The sequence below is a fragment of the Saccopteryx leptura genome, chromosome 3 (genome assembly GCF_036850995.1).
Source record: "Saccopteryx leptura isolate mSacLep1 chromosome 3, mSacLep1_pri_phased_curated, whole genome shotgun sequence".
NCBI classification, from domain to species: Eukaryota; Metazoa; Chordata; class Mammalia; order Chiroptera; family Emballonuridae; genus Saccopteryx; species Saccopteryx leptura.
The window spans coordinates 176,646,441-176,666,424 of record NC_089505.1 but is presented as its reverse complement, the minus strand read 5'-3'; the positions used below and the strand labels follow the sequence as shown (position 1 = coordinate 176,666,424).

The following is a 19,984-nucleotide window of genomic DNA, read 5'->3' as shown; positions in this document are numbered from 1 at the left end:
TCCCCAAATAGATGAAATTGGGGTACCATAAATTCAGATCTCCTTTTCATTTTAAAAGAGATAAAGATTGACTTGCACTTCCTCTAAGCCCAGTTAATTCACAAGTGCAGTTTTATAGTAGCAGAATTATATAAAGATGAAATTGATAAACCACTTGCCAAAGTATCTTTGCATTGTTGATCTAAGCCTCACACGGAAGTTATTAGTACAGTGTGTAAAGAAAGAGATGAAGTTTCTTGTTAAGTGGCTTCCCCAGTCATGTCTCAGGGTCATGTAAAATTTTTGAGATCACTTTTGCTAAGTTTTGTCATATTGCAAGAGAGTGGTTGGGCTTAAATCATTGTTACTCATTACTTCCTGCATATCTAAGTAGATTGGGATCTCTGAGAATAAAATCAGTCCTCCACAAACACAGAATATGATGTGGTTAGTTGTCATGTACCAGTCTCTCAAGAAAGGTCCTTGAAGGCAAGAACCAGATATTATCCCTCTGTATCGTACTCTTATCTCCCAATGCCCCTAGAAGAGCACAGATAATCAATACTTAAATCTAATGGAATCTCCTTATATGACTGTTTGTTTATTAAATTTATAAAATGAATATGTACATATGAAATGTATTTTATTTCTCTTACTATTAAAAGATGTTTTTCCTGCCTAGCATAAGCTATTTCCCCACTTAACATAATCTTAACAAGTTTTGGTTTTAGTTGTGATGGGTTTTACTTGATTGCAGCAAAATGCTTTCAAGCAGTGTTCTCCTTGTTACATACAGACTGTAGAGGAACACTGAAAAGGGCCAAATATTTTTATACTGTGGTTAGTTACCCAAGTATCTCTAGATTCTACTATTTTTAAAAGGAAGCTATCTGAGCACATGGGGGAAAAATAGAAAGAATGATATGCTCGCCTTGGTATATAAAACAAAAATTTAAGAATAGAAAAAATAGCATTATTTTACAAGATCAACTGTCCCTCAGTGTGACTGATAACATTGACATCTGCTTATTCAGATACCTCTCATTTGTGTGATCATCATCTCCTCTCAGTTTTCAAATCTTATTTGATAGAGGATTCTTCTAGTTAGAGCAAGATTTCCATCACATATTTATTGGTCTGGAAAAGTTTCATCCATTTTTTCCCATCTCTATCTTCTATTACCAAACACAAACACACAAAAATTACAAGCAAGTTATTTTCTAATAATAATGTGTTTTTTTCTTAATTACATGTAAAAATGAACTTAAAGTTTCTTTAGAGTTATCCTTTTTTTCCACTAGAAAATATTTTTTATTGAGACTTCACCGCTACACAGTCTATTCCTGACATTAGGCTACTTCTTTCTTTGTAATTTAGTCTTTCTTAAGTAGTTCCATGAATGCTTTCTTCTTCTCCACTGTCTGGAAGTGGCCATGGCCAAACTTGGAGATGGTGTTAATAAACTTAAGGTTGGCCTTCTCCAGGGCCTGCCATTTGGTCTGCACCAGCAAGGACTTGTGGAAGGTGAGCAGTCACTTCTTGGTTTCCACCACACAGCTTTTAGCATGAAAAGTCATTGGTCACTTCTCTGTAGTAGGCAGAGCAACCAGAGGGTTGATGCTTTTGTCAGACAGGACATCATTGGTAGAGGCGTTGATTTTGATCAGTTTGCTGTATTTGATGAAGTAGCCCTGGCTAATCTAGTAGATCTTCTTGTTGATCTCAGTGTGGTCACTGTAGCTTTTCTGCCCAGCCCAGGCCACAGAGAAGGCCACCAGGCAGGATGCCATGCCCCAGTACCGGCAACATTGCACAGCCCTTGGTGGGTCTTACAGGGCAGCTTCTTGGTGTGCCAGTAGGTAGTGCAGTTTCTGCTTCTCACGGGCCCAGTCAGTTTTTTGGCCACTGTGCCTCCATTCTCTTGGATCTCTATGAGGTGGGCCTTCTTCTGGCGCAGAAGAAGCAGGTGAACTGGGTGTGGGCAATGCAGAAGGCCTGGCTGTACTTCACGCTGTTCTTGCTGTCCTCATCCTGCCACTCCTTATAGTATCTAGTGACAGCCTTCCTCTCAGCTTTATGCCAGTTCTTATATAAGTAGCTTTTGTACTCATCACTGATGTGCTCAGTAGATAGGGTTTTGAAGGTACAGAGGCCTCGAGGGGATGCCACATAGCCCACAGTGCCCATAGTCACAATGAGTAGTGTCTCCACAATGGTCACAGCCTCCACAACTTTCTCCTTGTTCACGCTGGATCCTGGCCTGTCACCCTCCCGCACAATGTGGGTCATGCCAGCCTTATACCTGGAAAGGCTTTGAGGTGGACAGGCTTGGAGGAGTCATGCCTGGGGAAGCCCTTCACCTTTACATGGTGCTGGCAGCTGCGCTTTCAAGGCAAGAAGACCAGGGACCCAGCCTGGGAGCTGAGAACCTGCTGTGAGATGCCCCGCACCAGATGCTGCCAGTAGAGATGCTCACAGCGGTTTGATAGGAGCCATGGGAACCAATGCAGACTGCTCAGCTGCAGGAAAAGAGAGACGTTCTGAAGTTCCTTTTTGGATTCTCTGCATGTATAGTTTCATTTCCTCCCCTTGCCACGCATGACCCACATGTTCAGAGCCCAGAGCCCTGGTCCCAGGTCCGGCCTCCAGCTAACTCATAGAGTTGTGTGCTTCAGCCCTGGGGTGCCTATGTTTGGGTGACCTGGGTGGAGCCTAGGGGAGGCAAGCTGCAATCCAGGAAGGTGACTGTGGCCTATGGCCTTTGCCTCTCGGTCATTTTGTAACCACATCTGCACAGTACAAATACTCATCTGGGTGTGGCTGTGGTACCTCCTTCCTTTTCATCTGTGCAAGACGTAGGTCAGGACCTGGGCTTCATGGTATCATAAGTTTTTCCTTATACTGTCTCTCTGGTTAAGAATTCCTTGCTGATTTTCGTTGGATCTTAAATTTCAAGTGTGAAAACAAAATGCAAAGCTTTCACCAGATGCCTTTTTAAACCCCTGAAAGTCATTCTCTTGTGTTTGTGTTATCATTTACATCTTTGAATGTGATTCTCCCAACAAATCTCAGACTGTGGTTAGAAAAACAGGATTGATTATTTGCATTTTCATATGAAAAAGCTGGCTTTGAAGAGACAGGTCCTGGCTTGAGGTATCGGCCTCATAGAGAACAGTGAGTTCCGGCCTGAGCCCACTTATTTTATTTTTTTATTCAGTGAGAGGAGGAGAGGCAGAGAGACAGATTCCCACATGTACCCCAACTGGGATCCTCTAGCAAGCCCACCACTAGGCGATGTTCTTCACATCTGGGGATTTGCCCCGTTGCTCAGCAACTGAGCTCTTAGTGACTAAGGCAGAGGCCATGGAGCCATCCTCAGCGCCCAGGGCCAACTCGTGCCAATTGAGCCATGGCTGCAGGAGGAGAAGAGAGAGAGAGAAATGAGAGGGGGACGGATGGAGAAGCAGATGGTTGCTCGCTTCTCCTGTGTGCCCTGACCAGGAATCTAACCTGGGAAATCCACACACTGGGCCAATACTCTACCACTGAGACAACCAGCCAGGGCCCCCACTTACTCATTTTCTTAAAATTTGTAAGTATGTTATATTTTATTTTTTTTAGATTTATGGAGCTGGCATTGGTTCTCAAAACTATACTTACTCTTCAAATTCAACCCCTTACTGTGATATAGCACACTGTTTCTGGATTGATTGTTGGTATATTTAGTCATTCTTGTGAGATTTTAAGCCTTTTTTTTTTTCACTGACCTCAAATGTCAACCATTTATCGATGACCCTTTACCCCTTATTAGGAATTACAAATACACTAGCACTTTTACTAATGGTCTTCTGGAATCTCTGCTCATTCTGTGAAACAAGGCGTACCAATATGAGAAATTGAATTAGAAAGAAACTGTAAAACATTCAAAGAGCCAAGCGTTAAAAGGCCAGGTCTCATATTCCTAAGTCCTCTGAAGTATTAATTTAATAATTGTACAGTCATATAATTAGAAGAAGGTATCAACTCTATACAGGAAATACAGGTTTAACAGAAATCATTTTATTTGATCTTTATCTTTAAAAAAGCTGAAGTAAGAAGTTTGAAGACATGAACTCAGTGATTTAAATTCTATCACCTTTTGTCAGCAGCAGCTGACGGCCTCATTGTAGTTAACTATCTGCAAGAACCTTTGGGAAACCAAAGCATCATTGACTGGCTGGGCCAGTGAGTCATCTATTAAATTAGGCCTAATGAATTACCGGTTTGCTTGTTTAATTACGCATGATATAGGGCTCTGGATATTAGAAATCTAGTGGAGCTCAAAGAAATTGGATTGGCTTAGTTAAGCATTTCAGTAGGATCTTTCCTAACTCACCACACAATGACATCCCCTCCCTTCCTCTTTCTTCCTCTCTGTCTCCTCTCATTCCTTCCTTATGTCCCTGCCCCTCCTATTCCCTTTCCCCTCTCTTTCTCTCTCTCTCCCTGTCTCTCTCTCAGGTGGTGGGTGGTAGAGGACAGTATCAAAAAGTCTTACTTAAGATAGGAACCACCTGGCTCTGCACATTGAAGACCCTCTGGTGCACGCCCCGGATGTGCACTGGGCACTGTGTGAGCAGCACTGGCTGTGAAGGGGCGGCCACGGGCTTCCTCACTGCCTGACAGCTGTTGTCCTTGTGGACTGTAATAGTGAAAACATGTGAGAGTGGAGGGCTACGTAAGCCACAAGTATCACATGAGTTTATGATAAATATTTAATGAGAGTTCTGCACCAGCAAGGATTGTAAGATCTTCAGGTATAGCCAAACTTTTTCCATCTTGTCTGTGGTTGAAAGGTAGCTAGCCAGTCTGTTTGAATAAGTGAGAAATAGTCTCCCAAAATAGTTTTTGAACTACTCTAATTGTCATTTGTTGTTATTTTAAAGGAAAGGTCTTTTCTGAAACTGAAATACTATTAATTAAAATATACTTTTAGCTTTTATTTACAAGTTTAAGACCTTACTGAGTACTGATATATGTAAGCTACTTGACTCTCTTTACAAGGTTACTTTCACAATAGTCCAGTGAGATAGATACTATTTTCCCTTTCCTTCCCTAGAGACAAAGCAGTAAGACTTGGATAAATGAGATAACTTAGTCTGCCTCAGAGGGGGCCTCTCTCAGGCCCTCATGGACAGCCTTCTGTGTATCCTGCACTATGATGATCTCTCTCTACCCTCAGCATTGCTGCAGTCACCTTTCTGAAGTCATCATCTTATTTCTCCCTAGAAACTATCATTGTCTCCCCCGCTAAATAAAAACTACTGATGGGGGTGTTCCATTTAGGATCCTTGCTGTGCCCATCATGTCCCTTTTTAGCTTTATCAAGTCAAGTTCTCTGCTCCAGCCACACCAGAGTTCTTTCCTGCTTCTCTGGAGTGCTCTTGTTCTGTGGCTGGCTCCCATGGGGCTTTGGGGTAAGCTCAGCCTTCTCCATCCTCATTGCTTCCCAGAATTCTGCTCTGCCACAGGCATCCACCTGAACTGCTGCCTCACTTGACCCTCCTCCTCAGCCACTTCCCCAGAAAATTGACACCATTTCCCCTGTGGTTCCATAGCCCTTTATCCACATCCCTTTGTATCCCTGCCAGAGCCTTTATCTCAGTTTGGCTGGGAAGCCTCTCTCTGTATAGACCACCATGATCAACTCCCTTTTGTAACCCCCAGCATCCTTTAGAATACCTCAAATTTGGGGGTGTTTGGCGTGTGTTTCTTGAATGAAATACCTGCAAGTGAATGGACTTCAAACCAAATTAGTTTCACTGGTTTACTTAACTTAAAGACTGAAGCCACTTTTTACAGCATCCTGTCCAGTCTCTTTGTCCAGCAGGTGACAAAGCAGGTTCATTATTTAGAGGTATTTACTGACTTAAAGTAAAACAGACAGTTCAGAGTCTAAACTTGACTGGAATCTTTCGTGCTCTTTCCACTATACCCGTGATGGCGAAACTTTTTATAAAAACCACCCACTTTTGCAGTGCTGGTCAACCTGGTCCCTCCTGCCCACTAGTGGGCAGTCCAGCTTTCATGGTGGGTGGTAGCAGAGCAACCAAACAGCACCGCGATTGGCCCACCCTGAAAGCTGGAACACCCACTAGTGGGCGGGAGGGATCAGGTTGACCAGCACTGCAGAAGTGGATGGTTTTTATAAAAAGGTTCACCATCACGGCACTATACCGTCTGTCCAGTCACATGATCCACAAAAGTGCTATGCAATGTATTTTGCCACAGCTATGGAGACTTGTCATCTCTGCTGTTCATGCATCGGTTAAAAATGACACTCAGCTGCAAGTGACAGAGAGCCTACTAGGGGCTGCTTTGTACTCACCACCAGCAGTCCCAGGGAAGGTGCAGGCCACTTTGTGATTGACAGATGCCAGTACCAAATCTCTGGTCTTCCTTCTTCAATGACCCTAGGGTGCAGGCAGCCACCAACCACAGCCCCAGCCATCCTGTGCTATTCTACTCAGGCCTGTGTCAGGAAAGACCAGCACTAGCATTTTGTTCACCAGAGCTGTGGCGTTTGGCCACTCTGCTGTCTAGGGGAGATCATGAAGCCAGGTGTTTTGTCTTCTCAGACTTGCTCTAGTCAAAGAAGACTAGAGAATGGCGGCCACAGGAGACACATGCCTCCATCCACGTACGTGTTTGCAAAACAGTGGTTGTGCACTTGCCCCGGTGAGTGGAGGAGGGACTGAAGCGGACCCAAGCATGAGGATGCTTCCCCCCCCCCAAGTTTGTGTCAAGTGCTGTCCCACCCACAGTGGGAGTTCATGTGATTGAACAACCACATTAATTGTATATATATGCAGGAAATCAGAGTATAGATTGTAGTTACTTTAGTCTTGTGTTTATAGGTTCAGTTTTTTAAAAAAATTTTAAATGATAATCCAAAAATATATTACTTAGTTTAGCACAAATCATATGCTATTGGTTTTCCAAAATGTTGCCTCAGTGCCTACTTAAGGATTACTAGTAGCTTCTCTCCCTGTCAGGAAAGTCATTCAGATCCATGGTGTAGATTTGCTGTTCTATTTTGCCTTCTTTTTTTTACCCCCACACCCATTTACTGGTGTAGATGCAAATAGTGCAAAATTACACTTGTCTCATTTGCATAATTCTCCCTGCTCGCTTTCCGTTTTACCATATCTACATTTTTGTGTTTGACCTATTAGGGTTTTTTTTTGGATTTATAATGGAAAAAGAAGTGCTTCCCTCAGCAGAACCATCTGGCCTCATTTCCTATTCCTCAGCAACTGTGTGTGTATTCCAGCAGGGCCAGGCCTGTGGTTTTCTGCATGCTGCTGGTACACTGGTAGTCTCAGGGTTCAGTGGGAGTAATGGAAAAGTTAGGCTGTAGGCTTCTTTCACAGCTAAAGTTTCCAAGGTAAAAAAAATGCATATTGTTGTCATTTTGACATTGTATTTTTTCTTTTTTTCTGTAATTGGAATTTAGTCTTTTAAAAAGAATTTTACCATTTTATTATTTGAGAAAGAAAAGTTGCTTTTAAAGTATCTTTTAGATAGCAGGATCGATTAACAATGACTAGTTTTCTTTTTCAATTGAGATATAGTTGATATATAATATATTAATTTCAGGTGCAGAGCATAATGATTTGATATTTGTATAGATTGTGAAATGATCACCATAGTAAGTCTACCTAACATTCATCACCATATGTAGTCATAATTTTTGTGTGTATGTATGATGAGGACTTTAAAGGTTACTCTCTTAACAACTTTCAAATGTACACTATAGTATCATTATCTTTATTCACCATGCTGTACAACAGTGGTAGTCAACCTGATGCCTACCGCCCACTAGTGGGCATTCCAGTTTTTATAGTGGGTGGTAGCAGAGCAACCAAAGTATAAATAAAAAGAGAGATTTAACTATAGTAAGTTGTTTTATAAAGATTTATTCTGCCAAACTTAGCAGAAATCCAACATTAAGTACTTGGTAAGTAAAGTTACTTCCCTACTTTATACATCACCATTACTGTGGAACCGGTGAGCAGTTAGAAAATTTTACTACTAACAGAGATACAAAAGTGGACGGTAGGTATAAAAAGGTTGACTACCCCTGCTGTACAATATATCCCAGGACCTTGTAATAATGCTGGTGGCCGAGGCCAGGCAGGTTCACATTGGATTTGGGCAGATGGTAGATGAACTGGGGAGCCAGAAAGCCTTGGGCCATTTCATTTATTAGATTCTCACAATGGCGATGAGCAAACAAGCAGCAAAAACCCTCTTCTCGCAGCAGCGGGCAATTGATCTGCCAAATGGCCCCTTGCAGTAGCAGGCAAGCAATCTGCAAAAACTTCCCTGAATGAAAGCACCCTTAGCCTTACATAGGCTACACAGATGTGGCTCTGCCACATGCTCACACGCTAATCATTCAAAGTACAAGCGAGCAAGCCTAACACAGTTGTTTGCCCTACAGACCTTTTTGTTTTATAACTGGAAGTTTGTACTTTTTGACCACCTTCACCCATTTCATCCACTCTTCACTTCCTGTCTCTGGCAACTACCCATCTGTTCTCTGTGTCTATGAGCTGGGGACGGGGAGGAGTTAGTTGTTGTTGTTTTAGATTCTACATATAAGAGAGAACATACAGTATTTCTTTTTCTGTCTGACTTATTTTGCTTAAGATTACATCCTCAAGGTCCATCGGATGTCACAAATGGCAAGATTTCCTTTTATTGATTGGATTCATTGATTTTAAAGGGAAGGAGGGAGAGTGAAAAACATCCATTTGTTCCACTTATTTATGCATTTACTGGTTGATTCTTATATGTGCCCCAATAGAGTCCGCAACCTTGGCATATTGAGACAATGCTCTAATCAACTGAGCTATCCAGCCAGGACTTGATTTCCTTTTTATGGCTGAATAATATTCCATTGAGTATATATAATAATTAGTTTTCTTATAAAATCAAATAACAACAATAAAGGATGAAATTAGCAATAAATAATAACAGTAAGCAAATTTTATAACTGAAGGACTCCCTATACTCAGTTCCTATTTTGTATTTGACAAAGTTAAGGTAAACCTACTTTTGACAGGTAGTCTGTAATGCTGCCTTGGCCATTCAGTGCACTCATAGATTAACTGGGCATTGGATACCGTTCCACGAAGTATGTATTCTGTATTTTTATGTTGTAACATTATTCACATTTTGAAAAGTTTTTAAACAAGTGTGCACTTATTTTCTATTTTCTAAAATGCTACTGTTTAATGTAACATTGTTTTTAGAAACAATGTTTTTTTTTTTTAAATAAATTTTTATTAATGGTAATGGGATGACATTAATAAATCAGGGTACATATATTCAAAGAAAACATGTCTAGGTTACCTTGTCATTAAATTATGTTGCATACCCCTCGCCCAAAGTCAGATTGTCCTTCGCCACCCTCTATCTAATTCTCTGTGCCCCTCCCCCTCCCCCTAACTCTCCCCCTGTCCTCCCTCCCCCCGCCCCTGGTAACCACCACACACTTGTCCATGTCTCTTAGTCTCATTTTTATGTTCCACCAATGTATGGAATCGTGTAGTTCTTGTTTTTTTCTGATTTACTTATTTCACTCCTTATAATGTTATCAAGATCCCACCATTTTGCTGTAAATGATCTGATGTCATCGTTTCTTATGGCTGAGTAGTATTCCATAGTGTATATGTGCCACATCTTCTTTATCCAGTCTTCTATTGAAGGGCTTTTTGGTTGTTTCCATGTCTTGGCCACTGTGAACAGTGCTGCAATGAACATGGGGCTACATGTGTCTTCACGTATCAATGTTTCTGAGGTTTTGGGGTATATACCCAGTAGAGGGATTGCTGGGTCATAAGGTAGTTCTATTTGCAGTTTTTTGAGGAACCACCATACTTTCCTCCATAATGGTTGTACTACTTTACAGCCCCACCAACAGTGAATGAGGGTTCCTTTTTCTCCACAGCCTCTCCAACATTTGCTATTACCCGTCTTGTTGATCATATCTAATCTAACAGGGGTGAGGTGGTATCTCATTGTAGTTTTGATTTGCATTTCCCTAGTAACTAATGAAGCTGAGCATCTTTTCATATATCTGTTGGCCATTTGTATCTCTTCCTGGGAGAAGTGTCTATTCATGTCTTCTTCCCATTTTTTTATTGGATTGTTTGTTTGTTTGTTGTTGAGTTTTATGAGTTCTTTGTAAATATTGGATATTAGGCCCTTATCTGAGCTGTTGTTTGAAAATATCATTTCCCATTTAGTTGGCTGTCTGTTTATTTTTATATCAGTTTCTCTTGCTGAGCAAAAACTTTTTATTCTGATGTAGTCCCATTCATTTATCTTTGCCTTCACTTCTCTTGCCATTGGAGTCAAGTTCATAAAATGTTCTTTAAAACCCAGGTCCATGAGTTTAGTACCTATGTCTTCTTCTATGTACTTTATTGTTTCAGGTCTTATATTTAGGTCTTTGATCCATTTTGAATTAATTTTAGTACACGGGGACAGGCTGTAGTCAAGTTTCATTCTTTTGCATGTGGCTTTCCAGTTTTCCCAACACCATTTGTTGAAGAGGCTTTCTTTTCTCCATTGTGTGTTGTTGGCCCCTTTATCAAAGATTATTTGACCATATATATGTGGTTTTATTTCTGGGCTTTCTATTCTGTTTCATTGGTCTGAGTGTCTATTTTTCTGCCAATACCATGCTGTTTTGATTATTGTGGCCATATAATATAGTTTAAAGTCAGGTATTGTAATGCCCCCAGCTTCATTCTTTTTCCTTAGGATTGTTTTGGCTATTCGGGGTTTTTTATAGTTCCATATAAATCTGATGATTTTTTGTTCCATTTCTTTAAAAAATCTCATAGGGATTTTGATGGGAATTGCATTAAATTTGTATATTGCTTTGGGTAATATGGCCATTTTGATTATATTTATTCTTCCTATCCAAGAACAAGGAATATTTTTCCATCTCATTGTATCTTTTTCGATTTCCCTTAACAATGCTTTGTAATTTTCATTATATAGGTCCTTTACATTCTTTGTTATGTTTATTCCTAGGTATTTTATTTTTTTTGTTGAAATCGTGAAGGGGATTATTTTTTTGAGTTCGTTTTCTAATATTTCATTGTTGGCATAGAGAAAGGCTATGGACTTCTGTATGTTAATTTTGTATCCTGCGACCTTACTGTATTGGTTTATTGTTTCTAATAATCTTTTTGTGGAGTCCTTCGGGTTTTCGATGTATAGGATCATATCATCAGCAAAAAGTGATACCTTTACTTCTTCTTTTCCGATATGGATGCCTTTTATTTCTTTGTTTTGTCTGATTGCTCTGGCCAGAACTTCTAGCACCACGTTAAATAAGAGTGGAGAGAGTGGACAACCCTGTCTTGTTCCTGATTTAAGGTAGAAAGTCCTCAGTTTTATGCCGTTTAAAATGATGTTGGCTGATGGTTTATCATATATGGCCTTTATCATGTTGAGATATTTTCCTTCTATACCCATTTTGTTGAGAGTCTTAAACATAAAATTGTGTTGTATTTTATCAAAAGCCTTTTCTGCATCTATTGATAAGATCATGTGGTTTTTGTTCTTTGTTTTGTTGATATGGTGTATTACGTTAACCGTTTTGCGTATGTTGAACCATCCTTGAGATTCTGGGATGAATCCCACTTGATCATGATGTATTATTTTTTTAATATGTTGTTGTATTCGGTTTGCCAGTATTTTGTTTAGAATTTTAGCATATGTATTCATTAGAGATATTGGTCTGTAGTTTTCTTTCTTTGTGCCATCCTTGCCAGGTTTTGGTATGAGGGTTATGTTGGCCTCATAAAATGTGTTTGGAAGTATTGCTTCTTCTTCAATTTTTTGGAAGACTTTGAGTAGAATAGGAACCAAGTCTTCTTTGAATGTTTGATAGAATTCACTAGTATAACCGTCTGGGCCTGGACTTTTATTTTTGGGGAGGTTTTTAATAGTTTTTTCTATTTCCTCCCTGCTGATTGTTCTGTTTAGGCTTTCTGCTTCTTCATGACTCAGTCTAGGAAGGTTGTATTGTTCTAGGAATTTATCCATTTCTTCTAGATTGTTGTATTTGGTGGCATATAATTTTTCATAGTATTCTACAATAATTCTTTGTATATCTATGATATCTGTGGTGATCTCTCCTCTTTCATTTTGGATTTTATTTATTTGAGTCCTGTGCCTTTTTTCCTTGGTGAGTCTTGCCAAGGGTTTGTCAATTTTGTTGATCTTTTCAAAGAACCAGCTCCTTGTTTTATTGATTTTTTCTATAGTTTTTCTGTTCTCTATTTCATTTATTTCTGCTCTGATTTTTATTATCTCCTTTCTTCGGCTGGTTTTGGGTTGTCTTTGTTCTTCTTTTTCTAGTTCCTTAAGGTGTGAAGTTAAGTGGTTTACTTCGGCTCTCATTTGTTCATATAGGCCTGAAGTGATATGAACTTTCCTCTTATTACTGCTTTTGCTGCATCCCAGAGATTCTGATATGTCGTATTTTCATTTTCATTTGTCTGTATGTATCTTTTGATCTCTGCGCTTATTTCTTCTTTGACCCATTCATTTTTTAGAAGTATGTTGTTTAGTTTCCACATTTTTGTGGGTTTTTCCCCCTCTTTTTTGCAGTTGAATTCTAGTTTCAAGGCTTTATGATCAGAAAATATGCTTGGTACAATTTCAATTTTTCTAAATTTGCTGATATTGTCTTTGTGGCCCAACATATGGTCAATTCTTGAGAATGTTCCATGTACACTAGAGAAAAATGTATACTCTGTCGCTTTGGGATGAAGTGTCCTGTAGATGTCTATCATATCCAGGTGTTCTAGTATTTTGTTTAAGGCCACTATATCTTTATTGATTCTCTGTTTGGATGACCGATCTAGAGCCGTCAGCGGAGTATTGAGGTCTCCAAGTAAGATTGTATTTTTGTTAGTTTTTGTTTTAAGGTCAATAAGTAGCTGTCTTATATATTTTGGTGCTCCTTGGTTTGGTGCATATATATTAAGGATTGTTATGTCTTCTTGATTCAGTGTCCCCTTAATCATTATGAAGTGACCATTTTTGTCTCTGAGTACTTTTTCTGTCTTGTAGTCAGCATTATCAGATATGAGTATTGCTACACCTGCTTTTTTTTGGGTGTTGTTTGCTTGGAGTATTGTTTTCCAGCCTTTCACTTTGAATTTGTTTTTATCCTTGTTGCTTAGATGTGTTTCTTGTAGGCAGCATATAGTTGGATTTTCTTTTTTAATCCATTCTGCTACTCTGTGTCTTTTTATTGGTAAGTTTAATCCATTTACATTTAGTGTAATTATTGACACTTGTGGGTTCCCTACTGCCATTTTATAAATTGCTTTCTGTTAGTTTTGTATCTAGTTTGATTCTTCTCTTTTGTTTTTCTATCATTTGTTTCTGTTTGTTTGTGTTCCATACTTCTTTCCTCTGTTGCTACCTTTTTTAAGTCATGTGTTTTTGTGGTGGTTTTTTCTAGGGTGGTTACCATTAAGTAATGAAAAGGGTACCTACCATATTCATTGTAGTACCCTATCTTATAAGTATTTCTGCACTTCATCGTCCTTTGCTACTGTTAATCTCCATTCTCTCCCCCCTTTTTTTTCCTTTGTTGTCACAGTTTAAGTTTGGTTTTATTGTGTTCTTGGTGGAGCTGTTACTTGTGGTGTTGTTTTCTTTTGTTCTTTGAATCTGGTTGGAAAACCCCCTTTAGTATTTCCTGGAGTGGGGGCTTTCTCGTGATAAATTCTCTCATCTTTTCTGTATTTGTGAATGTTTTTATATCTCCTTCATACTTGAAGGATAGCTTTGATGGGTATAGTATTCTTGGCTGAAAGTTCCTCTCTTTCAGGGCTTTAAATATTGGGGTCCACTCTCTTCTAGCTTGTAGAGTTTCTGCTGAGAAATCTGATGATAATCTAATAGGCCTTCCTTTATATGTTGTACTCTTCTTTTCCCTGGCTGCCTTGAGAATTTTTTCTTTGTCATTGGTTTGTGTCAACTTTATTATGATGTGCCTTGGAGTGGGTTTGTTGGGGTTAAGAAAACTCGGTGTTCTGTTTGCTTCTTGAATTTGAGGCTTTAGTTCTTTCCACAGGCTTGGGAATTTCTCGTCTATTATTTGTTTGAGTATATTCTCCATTCCATTTTCTTTCTCTTCTCCCTCTGATATACCTATTATTCTTATGTTATTCTTTCTGATGGAGTCAGATAATTCCTGTAGGGCTTTCTCGTTTTTTATTATTTTTGAGTCTCTTTCTTCTTCTCTCTGTTGTGCCTCAAGTTGTTTGTCTTCTATTTCACTAATCCTATCTTCAATCTGGGTTGTTCTGCTAGCTAAGCTTGTTACCTCGTTTTTCAGCTCGTGAATTGAGTTTTTCATTTCTGTTTGACTTGTTTTTATAGTTTCAATTTCCTTGGTAATATATTCTTTGTGTTCATTGAGTTGTTTTTTGATCTCCCTATATTGCCTTTCTGTGTTTTCTTGTATATCTCTGAGTATTTTTAAGATTTCTATTTTAAATTCTCTGTCATTTAGCTCCAAGGCTTCCAATATGTTAAGTCTTTTCTCCATAGATTTTTCCACATCTATTTGTGTTACCTCTCTTTCTTTTGTATCCATAATATTCGATTTCCTCTTTCTTATTGGCATCTGAGGGTGGTCTTGTTGATAGCACTAATTAGAATTAATAAAGAGTAAAAAGTAAAAAAAAAACCAAAAACCAAAGGGTAAAACACCCCACAAAAAAAAGCAGTAATAATTTATTATTTCCCCCTTTTTTTTCTTTCTTCTCCTTCCCTCCTCTCCCCTCCTCAGGGAAATATCGTGCCTATAATGGAAGGCCTGGTTTGCGGTGAAGAGTTCAAGGGGCAAAAAAAAAGGGGAGTAGGGACCTACTAAATGAAAAAAAAAAAAAAAAAAAAAAAAAAAAAAGGAAGAAAATCTTAGACAAGCATAAGTTGATCTGCCTGCGGGTGATGGTCAACTAAGAGATATAATGAGAGGGATAAGAGGGAACCAGAAAAAAGGACAAAAAAAGGAATAATAAAGAAGAAAAAAATAAAAATAATAAGTAAAAATCTGTTGTATTAAGTGGAGCGAAGACCAAATACAATGGAGACCTTGGGTTGGGAGGACCCAAAATGCCACAAAAATAAACTAACAAGAAAAAAACAAAAACAAAAGCGAAAAAGAAAAATAAAGCCAAAAAAAGCCTTGAGTCCCAAATTAACTAATTTGTTCGTGATTGAGGATTAAATGGGAGGAAAGTACAACGAGGAAAGAAAAAACGAATAGAAAGGAAAAAATAAGAAAAAGAGAAAAACGAAGGAAGAAATAAAAAAGGAAGAGAAAAAAACAAAATAAAGCAAAAAAAAAAAACAAAACAAAAAAAAAAACAAAAGAGGAGAGAGTGAGAGTTAAGTGTCCTGGAGTATAACCCCAAAGGAGGGTGAGGATGAAGAAGAGAAATAAAATGTAACACTTATGGGTAGTGTAGTTCAAGAAAAGGGAAGCATAAGATGGGCAGAGAATAGAAGGACCGAGGTGGAGGAAATAAAGGCAATAGGATAGAAGAAACAAACAACAACAACAACAACAAAAAAAAAAATTAGTGGAACAAGTTGTAAAGTCTGTGGATTTTTCTTGATTTTGAGATGTTAACTTCTTCCTTTTTCTTTTCTCTCCCTCTTCCTGGTCGGTGACTCTGTACCCCAGGCTCTGCCCCTGTGTCACATTTAGGTAGAGATTTGCAGTTGATGGGATTCTATGGCAATGTCATATAATTGGCTTTAGTCTTGCTGGTAGTCAAGGCTTGTTGGCGTTTGCAGGGTCCAACGATGAGAGAGTTTGCTTTCGTGGATTCTCTCTCCTAGTCCCCCCTTCCTGAATTAGCAGCCTGGTGATCCAGCTATAAGGCTGCCACTGCTTCTGCCTGGGGAGTAAGAGGCTCAAAGAGCTGGGAAATCCCCACTCTATCCCCACTCAGTGCAAGGCTTTGGGAAGGGCTCTGGCAGTCAGGGCCTCCAGTGTAATCAGGCGGGGGTGGGAGTCAATTGTTGTCAAGGTGACTGTTCAGCGCCTAGCATTCAGTTGGACCTCTCAACCCAGGCTTTCCACACTTTGTAGCCTGTTTTGGCTGGTAAGAAGAGGCACTAGTCTCTGCTTGCGACTAGTGTAGTATAGATCTCATTATCTGCCAAGTCCTTCTTGTTAGCGTTTATCCCTGAATATGGAGGCTCTATCAATCAGAAGTTGCCCCCGCCCCTTTCGGGAGAGGCACTAAAAAATATCACGCCTTTTGTCTTGGGTCGGTGAACTGAGAGAGATCTTATCAATTAGAACCGAGGGTGCGCAGATTTCACGGGTTAAGTTAATTTTAGTAATTGGGTCGCAGCTGTGCTCCCGAAGGTATTTCAGGCTGCCTGCGCGCGCCCCTCCCCCAACGCTTGATTGTTAGCTTGAATGGCTGGGTGAGGTGCCCCGCCCGCGGAGAGAATCTCCCAAGTAGGGAATACCACCCTGGGGCCTCTCCCACTCCCCGTGCGCGGGCCACTGGGAACGTTAGCGGTGCTCGGTCTGCAACCAGACCGGGCGCGCGCCAGCGGCTGCTCGCGGCTCCGGAGTGTGGGCGGTGCTCGCTCTGCAACCGACCCGGGCGCTGCTCGCGGCGGCAGCTCGGCGGCTGGCGGCGGCCGCTCGCGGCTGCTGCTCGCGGCTCCCGAGTGCGGGATGACTTACCACAGGCGCACTTCCTCGCGGCTTGAATGAACGTCCCTGCGGTAGCTTCCTCCACACCCTCGTCTCTCAGATTCAAGTGATAACAGTCCTTTTGCTTTCAGTTTGTGTGGAACTCCGTAATGCTCCGAAGATAAATTTTCCTGTTTCTAGTTGATAAATTTGTTGAGATTTTGGGGAGATCTGTCGGACGCGCTGCTCACGGCGCCATTTCCGTGACGTCCAGAAACAATGTTTTAGAAACAAATAAAATGTTTTTATTTGTCTATGTGCCCCACCCCTTTCCTTCCTTACATACATATCATCAATTACAAGGCAGGTCAGACACAAAGGCTATGCAGACACAAATGCATGGCATTTGTTTCTTTATTTTTTGTAGATACCACATTGATTAGCCCTTAGGCATTACATTTGACAAATTTTACAACAATACATTTAACGTGCTTAAGCTAACGCCTGAGCACATAGGAAGGACTCAAGAGCTAGACCCCTCTCCAAAAGTCTTAATTAGGTTACTTCTTTTCAGTGGTTAAGAATGATCAGCACCTATATAATAGGACTTTGAAATCTCTGATTCTTCCTGGAAGTTTAAAAATGTAACCTCAGATTTATTTTATGAAGTGTTTAGAGACACTGAAAAAAACTCTGTTACTTGGACTGCTTCCCTCACAGGCTGGTCTGTGGCCCCTGTAAGACCTTGCCTCGCCTGAATGCTGCTGAAGGGCTACAAGAAGCTGATGGCAATGCACAATGTTTAATTTTATGAGGAAGAGGAAAATGAAAACTTGATGCTAATCAGAGTTCATGGGGAACATTTAAATCTGTAATGGTTCGGTTTATGTTGCAAATCAGTATGGTCTTTAAGATCAGCCATGAGTCTGGGACAAATCGGGAATTTTTAACCCAGGGCCCATGATTCTTGGACTTCTGTTCTCATCCTTAGTTCTTTAAAAATATGCAGAAGCAGAATACTGCAAGTGTGCAACTGTGTGAGGAAATGCACAATGGCATGATGCAAAGTTCTTCATAATCTGTTTTGTAGTTTTGGAGCATAGGAGCATCATGCTTTATATTGCCACATATCCGTCTGAGGATCAGAGTGCTGGTCAGAAGAGGAGAAAAGAAATGTGGCTAAAGAGAGTAGTTTACTTTCTATGACCTCTTCGCCCTTTATGGATAGTCTGTTAGCTGGAATGATTACATTAACATGATATAATCGTCACTGAGTCTGTCTCATAACTCAAATCACATGCATCACAAATAAAATTTTTTGTTTTAATATTATCAAAAGTAATTCAGAGCAATCTGGGCAATACTTGTTTACTATATGGCAAAGAGAAACAATAGGTGAAAATTTTAAGTGAAAAAATGTAAGAAAAGGAATGTATAAAAAGTGATATTGCTAACTTATTGATCAGGTATTATCTCTAATGTAGGCATGCAAGATATTATTTATAACCCCATATTAATTTAAAATTTTGTTTTATTTGTGGTTTTGTAAGATGTATACCCCCACAGAGGCCAATCTGACTCACAGGGAAGAAGGCTCTCCTGTTAGTGCTATGACGACCTTGCTTTGTGATAGTGGACAAGTCACTGACATTTGCTTTATGAAAGTATTGGCCTATTCATTGGGGAAAAAATGCAGTATTTTATATAAGAAAAGTTTCACCCATTTTAGTTAAAAGACCCCTTTTAGGTAGAATGCTCCTAAGAGAGTTCATATTACTTTCCTTATTTCCTCACCCTACTGGCCTAAAGTTAGTATCCAGTCTTTAATTTCTTAAACAAAATTTCTTTTTTTATTTAGTATTTAGAAAATTAAATTTAATAAAACTTTTCTTTAAAATATTTTTAGAAAATTACCTCAATTTGTAGGTCACAATATATTGTTTTGAGCCAGGTTTATTTTTGTTTATTTGTTTACATTTTATACTTATACTTTGAAAATTATTCCACAGGACTGTATGGTCCTTGACTTGTAAGAACTGATGTCTAGAGTTTTTGTGGGAGCAGTTGAAGTTAGTGTAGATGCATATGCAGACATAGACACAACCTGCACCAACCAACACATGGTCATCTTCCCTTAGAAGCCGGCAATCAAGTGGGAGAGACACCACATAGGAGAAAACAGAAAGTAATGATAGAGGCAAGCTTCAGGTACAAATGTATCAACATGTTACCGTGAGCCTTACCTTCCTGTTGACTAATTGTCAGAGAAAATGATGGACTCTGGCAGTGGCGACTAAACAGTTTTTCTGTGTGTCTAGCACACTCAGTGGTCAAGCACAGGGACACCTGCCAGTTGTCTTCTGCTTTCTTGAAGAATCCTGGTTTGCTGTGCATGGATCTCTAGCAACATGTCCTGTGCCTTGCCCTGCTGTGTTAGGTGTCACTGGGTGGACAAATGGTCATTAAGGACATTGCAGCCTGTGCTTTCATCTTGACCCACAGGGAACAGCAGACATTCCTCAGCCCTGCTGGGTTCCTGGGGTCCCCCATGGACAGAACTCTCCCTCTGTCTTCCAGCCCAGATGCTGCAGGAGGCCCTTGGTGTGCAGACCCACAACACCTACATTTAACAGGTTCTGTGAATGTATAGTATTTCTTACCTGGGCCTCCACTGCCTCCCAACAGTCTTAACATCTCTTTGGGAATGTAGAATATCACAGAGATAGGAAAAGAATTTGTATTCAAATATCTTTGACTTTAGGTTTAGTAAAACGTCATAAAAATTAGAATATGCTGGCTTAAAGGACCAAATAAATAAATAAATAAATAAATAAATTTAATTGTGTAGTTGTTGATTTCAATTGTGGGTTATTTAATTTGCAGCAATTAGGGGTTTGATATGGCCTAAATCTTACCTGGAAATCTCCAGTATTCTGTGTATTTCAAAGTGCAAGGCTTGCCCTGAGCTTGGAACTTACCTACTGAATTCTCACACACCAGGCCCCTGAAGCTGGCCATTGACTGTTAGCAGAAACCCACTAAATGGTTTCCCTACATATGCATGTTGTTATGAAGCCAGCTCTGATACATGATAGCACTTCTGTAAGGTGCTGTTTACCTAACAGTGCTGTTTATCAACTTAACCTCTAGCCCAATAGTTATATTAATCCTTGTTACAAGCATCAATTCATCAGTAGTTTTAGGTAGAGATTACTGTATCTTTAGGAACACCTTTCCGTGCGGCTCTGTGAAGAA

The 19,984-nt window shown here is 39.8% G+C and overlaps 1 protein-coding gene and 1 pseudogene across 1 annotated transcript in view; one reads left to right on the top strand and one right to left on the bottom strand.

Annotated features, from left to right (window-relative positions):
* GMDS (GDP-mannose 4,6-dehydratase) overlaps positions 1-19,984 on the top strand; it is a 770,392-nt gene that overhangs the window by 387,304 nt on the left and 363,104 nt on the right. The gene's annotated exons all lie outside the window — the stretch shown is intronic.
* LOC136397310 (large ribosomal subunit protein uL3-like) lies at positions 1,353-19,123 on the bottom strand (annotated as a pseudogene).